The following is a 9,020-nucleotide window of genomic DNA, read 5'->3' as shown; positions in this document are numbered from 1 at the left end:
TCTGCGCATGTTCAGATTCCAGCCAATCCGGGCGCCTCCACCAGAGAAGGGAGAGATTCCTAGACAAAGTTCGAGGCCGTATCATTGCAGTAAGGAGAAGCTTCAATAATAACTGCTGAGGTACGTTGGGGAAACGTCTGTGGTTTACAGGAATTAAGGAGATGCAAAAGCAGAGACCAGTTGGCGATTTGTCTTTTCACCGCTGCAGTTATCGTGTGTTGTAAGCATCTTCTATAAGGCTCTTTCATAAGCTTTAAAAAGGCACAGAAATGTTAGTTTTACTGCCTTAGATGACCAACACCCAGTGGGTTTAATAAATGCATGCCTATTCAATTTTATAGGCATTAATAACTTTTTGAAGTGCCTTTTTACGTTTGTTGTTCCTACTTCCTAGTTTTTTGAAACATGAGAACAGATAGACCAATCTTGAACTTGAAAATGGTAAGTGAAAAGCACAATTACAGGCATGTTCTGTGATGCCAGCTATGTAATATCTGGTGAACAGCCTTGTGTTTGATTTTATTTTATTATTTACAAATAACAAAGCAGCCCACCAGTTTTATAACTACATGATGCATTTATGGTTGGAGTCAAAGCTAAGAAAGCAGATACTACATCTTTAAAATGGAGATGAAAAAATGAGTTTTCAATCCTTCTGATATGATTATAAGAGGTAGTCTATCAAGTGAATAAAAGGTGGTTCCTGGAATGAGAGCCACCATTTACTCGGGCAAGTTATTTAGCCTCTCTATGCCTCAGTTTCCTCATCTGTAAAATGGGGATAAAATAATATCTACCCCATGGGGTTGCCATAAATACTAAATGAGTTAATATATATAAAACCTTAGACTAGGTAAGTATTAGTGACTTGTTTCAAATGTCAGGGTTACCCAGGCCATCCATGCCGAAAGAGGGCACTTTGGGAAGCTAGGCTTATTGAGTAGATAGCATTTACCTTGATTATTCCCTACAGTCCTGGGTTTGGTCCTAGGGGAACCTGGCCTCAAAAGCTAAAATATATTGAGGGCTTACTTACCACGTGACAAGCCCTGTGCATTATCTCATTATATTTTTACAACTATTTTTAGAAGTAGGTACTATTATGTTTCCTATATTACAGATAAGGGAAACTAATGCATAAAGGATTGCATAGCTTGCTCAAAACTACAGAGATAGTGAAGGAATTGAATCCAATCCAGGAATTCAATCCAGGAATTGAATCCTGCTCATTTGCTCCCAGAGGCCACAGGAAGAGGATTCTGGCCTGTGAGGCAGGCTCCCTTTAAACAAACACAGAACCAACACTCCAGAATGTCAATATTGCCAATATTAAGTCACAAGAGGAAACACTAGTAGAGTGAACCTGAGGTCACCTCTGGCTGACCAGCACTTTTCCTGGCCTGTATATGCTCTCTATATGAAGTCAAATACTCAAAGAGTTGTTCGCTACATGTGGAAATAGAACATGAGAAGGTACCTAATCTCAAAAAGTGGTTCTCAGTTAAAGGGTACCTAGGAAGCATTCTCATCTATGTTAACAAAAATAATAGCTGTCATTTAATGAGCATTTTCTATAAGGCTAATCTGAACAAGTATGCTTAGATCAAACTCCCTCTTTTGAACAGGCTTAAACAGGTATTGTCAGCCTCATTTACTGTTTGGGGATAGCCATCCCCTTCTACTTGCACAGATTTTCTCCACAAATAAGACACTATACCGTATGCCTGTCTTTCCTAGTCTGCCTCCTGCCTCACTCAGATAACAATACCAATTACAGTCAAAACCAGAAAATGCCAGTTGAGGTAATTAGTTTTAATTACATGGTATCCTGGTTATAGAATAGTTTCTTGAGCCTTTAGTATGTCAACATGGATGTCTAATCATTTCAGAGTACAGAAAGAAAAGTAAGTTTCTGGAACAAGACTATATCATAAAATATGGTAACCACACCAAGCCATGAGCATTCTGTGGCTCTGCCTGGGCAATTACTCAACCTCTCCCAGCTTTTTACTATATCTACATCACTCCCTACCCTCCAGAATGATTTTGGTATCAGATAGCTTTCAGCTGCCCTTCCTAGCTCTTCAACACCCACAAGAACAGTCTTTTCTCACTTGATCTCAAGAGTTCCTTGATCTTCTCAACTGCAAAGTCCTTTATCCATCTTGCACACCTTGACTTCCATTCAATTTAACTGGCATTTATTGAGCACAAACTGTGGGCCAAGAACCTTGCCAAGGCCCCTGAAAGACGAGGGTGAACAACTCAGCCCTCTTTCCTCAGGAAGCTTATACTGTAGCAGAATAGACACTGCACATGCCATTACACCAGAAGCACAGGTTGAACATGGGGATTAAGACTGTGGGCTTTTGAATCAGGCAGATCCAAGTTTAAATCCCAACTCTGCCACTTGATGACTGTGAACAAATTTCTTATCCTTAGGTTTCTCCATTTGTAGAGTGAAGATAACAGTATTCACCATTCAGGGCCATTTTTGAGGACTAAATGATATAGTGCTTGTAAAGCACTTACCACAGTCCCTAACACACAACAAACTCCAATATGACTTGGAAATCAAGAAGGCTGGCTCAGAAATCAGAATACCATAGTTCCAAACCTAACTCTGCCACTTGCTAGCTGTATCACATTAGTCACTGAATCACTCTGCCTTAATTTCTTCACCTATCAAGTGAAGGTGACAGTAGGAGTGTTGTGTATGTAAAACACACATGCATGTGCATAAACATGCATGCACACACATGCATTGTATATTATATATAATACATAGTAAAGCACCAAGAAAAGCATATAACATGAAATCTTACCTGTTGCTTACCTGTTGGTGACCTGAATGCTCTTTTCCAATTTTCCCCTGAGGTGGTCCTCAGAGGCACACCTACAAAACCCCTAGGGATTATTGGAGCCCTGTTTGGACACTACTGATTAAATAAAGGAGCTTGCTCAACTGTGTGTGACGGAGTAAATGGGAGTCTTATCGCCATGGTAGAAAGATGGAGGAGACTGAGATCCTGAATGTTATTTATGTTATAGGTTAACAAAGGAGTCATGCAGGAAAGGTGGTGGACAAAATCTGTTTTACTGCTGAAGCTTTGGCCCCCAAATCTCAGTATAGAACCCACTTCTAGTGAACAGGTAGAACCACACATGAAACATGACCTCTCCTGCTTAGGCTTCATTTCTCTTGGTTCCATTTAGTACTGGGTACATAAAAGAAAGAAGCAAGAAGACCTAATAAACTAAAGAGAACTTCCAAACACAGAATATAAGGAGAAAGTGAAAGAAGAAAAGGGTGAACGGAGGAAGAAGGAAAGAGTCTATAAGACTTTGTGTTGGAAGAGGGAGTCTCCTTCATGCAGTCTTTCAGACCCCACTCAGCTGCATAAGAATGGGCCTTGAGTCTGCAACACCTCCTTGCCAAGAGTTAAAGAGCCCACACAGACTAAACCTGACCTATCACCTTATGTGGGATAGGCCTTGTTTTGGGCTAAGTACTCTTGCTCTGTTTAAAGTATGTACATTAAACATCACTTGGTCAACCCACTGTTATCCTGTCCTAGAGAGAGGCCAGGTTGTTTCCACTGCATCATGAGAGGGGTGTGGCACAAAGACCAGTTGCCTTGTGTCAGTGGCCAAGAGAGACCCACTGGCCATGGGGGACTGACACCACTATTGAAGCTGATCCTGCTCTGTCTCTTCTCTATGTAAATAAACTATTGTCTGTCCAATGTTTGACTGCATTGTATTTCCCCAATGACTCTAAAACGAAGATGCAATGGGCAGAAATTTTTGGAGTCCTCCCCTGAGACTGGTTATTGGTACATGGTACTTTGATTGATCAACATCAAGCAAAGTAGAAAGAAGATTTTGTGGACACTAAAAAATCTGTCTCTTAGACTATGGCTAGAGCCTACTCCAGGCTCAACCTATGTTGGTCCTCTGCCCCCTTCTCAGGGATGAAATGAGAGGACACAGCATTGAGATCCCCTTAGAGTTTGGAAGATGACAATAAACTAGAGAATGAGGGAGTGAAGCAAGTTTTAATCTTTTCCATTGCAACAAATGTGTATTAAATGACAATGTGTTATGCACAACTCCAGGTACTAAGGAGACAGGGTGAACAAAAATGGACATGGTCCTTGCTTTCATAATTCTTGTAGTCTAGGAGAGGGCAGGAAACCTAGTAGAAGAATTACTCAACTAAATGTAAATTTACAATAGGGACAAGAGCTATAAAAGGGAAATACATGATGCTGTGAGAATCACAGGCCTGGCCTGATCACAAAAGGCAGGAGGAGTTCCTTAAATGACAGATGAGAGATGCTTGGGTGGCTCAGTTGGCTAAGCATCTGACTCTTGATTTCAGCTCAGGTCTTGGTCTCACGAGTTCATAGGATTGAGCCCCACTTGGGGCTCTGCACTGACAGCATGGAGTCTGCTTGGGATTCTTCTCTGTTTTTCTTTCTGTCTGCCCTCCCCCACCCACTCAAAATAAATAAATAAACTTTAAAAAAAAAAAAAAAAGAAGTGACAGATGAGCTGGAAGGAAAGGTAGAGTTAACAAAGTAAATGGAAATTTCCAGGGAGGGCAGGGAAAGAGCAATAGTCCAGGCAGAGAGGTGCACAGGCTTAGCATTCAGAGAATTGAAAGAAGACCAATGTAGGCAGAGTGCACAGGAGTGCACGGGACAATGAAAGGATGTGGGAACAAGTCAGACCCTGCTGGGAGTTGTGGTTCATGCTCAAGAGGTTGAGCTTCCCACTGGAAAAAAAAAAAAATTATTTTAAGCAGAGAGGTGATAGACTTGCATTTCAAAGGTTACTCCAGCTGAGGTATGGAGAATGGATTAGGGGGCGGCAAGAGTATGTATATGAGGACAGGTTAACAGGGTTTTTGACTTCCAGTTTAAGGTGACAGTTTGAACACAGGTATTTACTTCCTCTCCTTTCAGAAATCCTAATAATATAACAGAAAAGGAACTTTTGGAAGAAGCAAAAACTGACACGAATGAAGATAATAGAGTAGGAGGCAACGGCAATAAAATTTTGTGAGCAGGAAAGAGATAGATAGGTGATAAATTCTTTTGTGAATCCAAGAGGGCTAAATCCTAAATTGACAGTGGGAAAAGCAAAAGGCAACCTGATATACACCAAATAAGTCCTCAAAGTCTTAGAAGCCCTCAGTGTCTTCTGTTGGGGAAGGAGATGAAAACATTTGGTTGAACATTAATTTATAAAGCACTAAAAACATGCACTTAAGACTCCTTTCCAGAGCCAAGAAACATAGATCTCCCCCCAGAAGATGGAAAGTTTATTCTCTTGAGAGAATATGACTATGGGACAACGGGTACAAATGAGATCAGGGGTTCTATTATATGAAAGAATGACAACGTGTAAATGATGAAACTGAATGATGAAACTCACACCCTCCTTCCCTGGCAGCCAGGCTTGAATTCTCCAGAGAGAAGTTTCTTCCTGGGGAACCTGATCAGCACAACAAGACAGAAGAAAGAAAAAACACTAACATGGGAGATGCCCTAAGAAACAGCCCAGGCATGGGGTGCCTGGGTGGCTCAGTCAGTTAAGCTTCCAACTTTGGCTCAGGTCATGATCTCACAGTTTGTGGATTCAAGCCCTGTGTCGGGTTCTGTGCTGACAGCTCAGAGCCTGTAGCCTGCTTCAGATTCTGTGTCTCTCTCTCTGCCCCTCCCCTGCTCACACTCAGTCTCTCCCTCTCTCTCTCTCAAAAATAAATAAAAACTTAAAATTTTTTTCTAAAAAAGAAAAAGAAACAGCCCAGGCAAATCACCCTACACATTGTAGACCAGTCAAGAAGCCCCACATGTCCTTTTAGAGCTTCCTATTAGCTTTTCAGTGTGCCCCACTCTAATATGCATACATTTAGTAGATAAATATACATAGATATAAAACACAGATACATAAATAGCAAAGGGTCACCAGATTTATAAGTAAATCCTCTCATACAAAACATAACTTTGAAAAAACAGAGATTGTGCAGGCAGAAGGAAACTTTAAACGTAAAAGGAGGGGCGCGTGGGTGGCTCAGTCCATTGAGTGTCTGACTTCCGCTCAGGTCATGATCTTACAGTTCATAAATTCAAGCCCTCTGTGCTGACAGCTCAGAGCCTGGAACCTGCTTCGGATCCTGTGTCCCCCTCTCTCTCTGCCTCTCCCCTGCTTGTGTTCTGTCTCTGTCTCTGTCTCTCAAAAGTGAATGAACATTAAAAAATAAATAAAATTTCTCAAAAAAAAAAAAACCTTAAAAGGAAACTTAAAACACTATTAATAAGTAATATCTTCAAAGAGATAAAATATCACATCCATGAAAGAATACCATGATGTTACACATTAGATATAGTCAGAAAATTAAAAAGTGCTTTTAGAAGTTGAATTAATAATAGTGGAAATGAAAAACTCAAGGTAATGTTTGAAAGAGAATGCTTGGAAACTTTTCCAGAAAGTAGAACAAAACAAAATGAAATGGAAAAGATAACATAAGAAAATTAAAGAAAAGTCCATGGGGTCCAGTATCTGAAACAGGGCTTCCAAAAAGGGAGAAGAGAAATAAATGAGTGATCTTCACAGGAACAATTAAGATCCAACAAGTGCTCAACACAAAAGAAGACAATGAAATACTCCAAGACACATCACTATAAAATTTAAAAAAATGAGGACAGAGGGACATCCTCAAGACTTCCAGAAGGTATGGGGCACCTGGGTGGCGCAGTCGGTTAAGCGTCCGACTTCAGCCAGGTCATGATCTCGCGCTCCGTGAGTTCGAGCCCCGCGTCAGGCTCTGGGCTGATGGCTCGGAGCCTGGAGCCTGTTTCCGATTCTGTGTCTCCCTCTCTCTGCCCCTCCCCCGTTCATGCTCTGTCTCTCTCTGTCCCAAAAATAAATAAACGTTGAAAAAAAAAATTTTTAAAAAGACTTCCAGAAGGTAAAAAGCAAATTTAAACCCAAAAGATTAAGAATCAAAATGGCAGATTTTTCAAGAGCAATATGAGAAACCAAAAGAAAGAGAAGCAGTACCTTCAAAATTCTGAGGGGATTTTCCAAAGTAGAACTTCATACCCAAATAAACTGTTAAGTAACTGTGAGGGAAGAATAAAGATATTTTCAGATACACAAGGTCTCAAAAATTTACATCTTATGCATCTTTTCTCAGGAAACTCTACCCAAAGAAAGCAGTAAACCAAGAAAGGAGAGAACATGCAATACACTTAACCTGAGATCTCTCTTTAACATTGCTCCACTTTACCCTTCCAGTTTGATAGATTGCATAGTCTCTTCATTCTGGGTTTCTGTCCTGGAGGAGAGACCTCGTAACAGTGCTTAAGAACATAGATCCCTGAGGCAACTGAAGCAAAAATAAACAAGCGGGACTGCATCAAACTAAAAAGATTGTGCACAGCAAAGGAAACCACCAACAAAATGAAAAAGCAACCTACTGAATGGGAGAAAATAACATGCAAATCATGTATCTCATAAGGGATTAATACCCAAAATATATAAACAACTAATACAATTCAATCACAGAGAAACAATCTGATCAAAAAATGGGCAGAAGGTCTGGATAGATATTTTTCCAATGAATACATACAGATGGCCAACAGGTATATGAAATGGTACTCAACATCACTAATCATCAGGGAAATGCAAATCAAAAACAACTGTGAGATATTATCTCACACTTGTTGGGATGGTTATTATCAAAAAGAAAAGAACAAGTGTTGGTGAGGATGTGGAAAAAAGGGAAACCTTGTGCACTGTTAGTGAGAATTTAAATTGGTGCAACCATTATGGAGGTTCTTTTAAAAATTAAAAATAGAACTATCATATGATCTAGCAATTCTACTTCTGGGTGTCTATCTGAAGAAAATGAAACCCTAACTCAAAAAGATATATGCACCCTCACATTCATTGTAACATTATTTTCAATAACCAAGATATGGAAACAATGGAAACAACAAATGAAAGAAAGAAGAAAGGAAGGAAGAAGGAAAGAAAGAGAAAGAAAAAGAAAGAAGGGAAAAAATGTGATTATACACATATATGTAGGAATGTTATTCAGTCATAAAAAAGAATACGACCATGGGCACCTGAGTGGCTCAGTCGGTTAAGCGTCTGACTTCGGCTCAGGTAATGATCTTGCGGTTTGTGAGTTTGAGCCCCGTGTCGTGCTTTGGGCTGACAGCTCAGAGCCTGGAGCCTGTTTCGGATTCTGTGTCTCATTCTCTCTCTGCCCCTCCCCCACTTGTGTTCTGCCTCTCTCTGTCTCTCAAAAATAAATAAATGTTAAAAAAAAATTTAAAAAAAGAATGCGACCTTGCCATTTGCAACATGGGTGGACCTTGAGGCATTACACTAAGTGAAATAAGTCTGACAGAGAAAGACAAATACCTTATGATCTCATTTACATGAGGAATCTATTTTAAAAAATAACAAAAAATCCCCAAACTCATAGATACAAGAGAACAGACTGGTAGTTGTCAGAAGTGAGGGTAGAGAGTAGGTGAAATGGGTGAAGAGGGCCCAGAGGTATAAACTTCCAGCTGTAAAATAAATAAGTCATGGGGATGTAATATACAGCATAGCAACTATAGTTAATAATACTTCATTGCATATTTGAAAGTTGCTAAGAGTAGATCTTAAAAGTTCTCATTACAAGAAAAAAATTTGTAACTATATATGGTGATAGATGTTAACTAGACTTACTGTGGTGATCATTTATCAATATATACAAATATTGAATCATGGTGTAAACCTGAAACCAATATAAAAATTATATGTCAATTATACCTCAATAAAAAAATAAAATAGAATAACTGATAATTCCTAAAACTGAAAATTAAGGTTTAAAGTAGGTCATTGCAGTAATTCATATGAGAGAAGACATTTTAGGATGATAGAGGTTAAGAAAAGTAAAAGAATTCAAGGGATATTTGGGTGATTAATTCAAGATATATTTAGAAGGTAAA

At 39.5% G+C, this 9,020-nt stretch overlaps 1 protein-coding gene across 1 annotated transcript in view; it reads left to right on the top strand.

Moving 5' to 3' along the window:
* Positions 1 to 20: 20 nt before the first annotated feature.
* Positions 21 to 9,020, top strand: part of TMEM67 (transmembrane protein 67) — a 70,999-nt gene continuing 61,999 nt past the window's right edge. The window contains exon 1 of the mRNA XM_086695007.1: positions 21 to 120. The gene's annotated coding sequence lies outside the window, so the exon portion shown is untranslated. The remainder of the gene's footprint in view (positions 121 to 9,020) is intronic.

Source organism: Puma concolor, chromosome F2 (assembly GCF_028749965.1).
Source record: "Puma concolor isolate L17-30 chromosome F2, mPumCon1.1.hap2, whole genome shotgun sequence".
Classification (NCBI taxonomy): domain Eukaryota; kingdom Metazoa; phylum Chordata; class Mammalia; order Carnivora; family Felidae; genus Puma; species Puma concolor.
The sequence above is the reverse complement of the archived record's forward strand: the minus strand, read 5'-3'. Positions and strand labels throughout refer to the sequence as shown.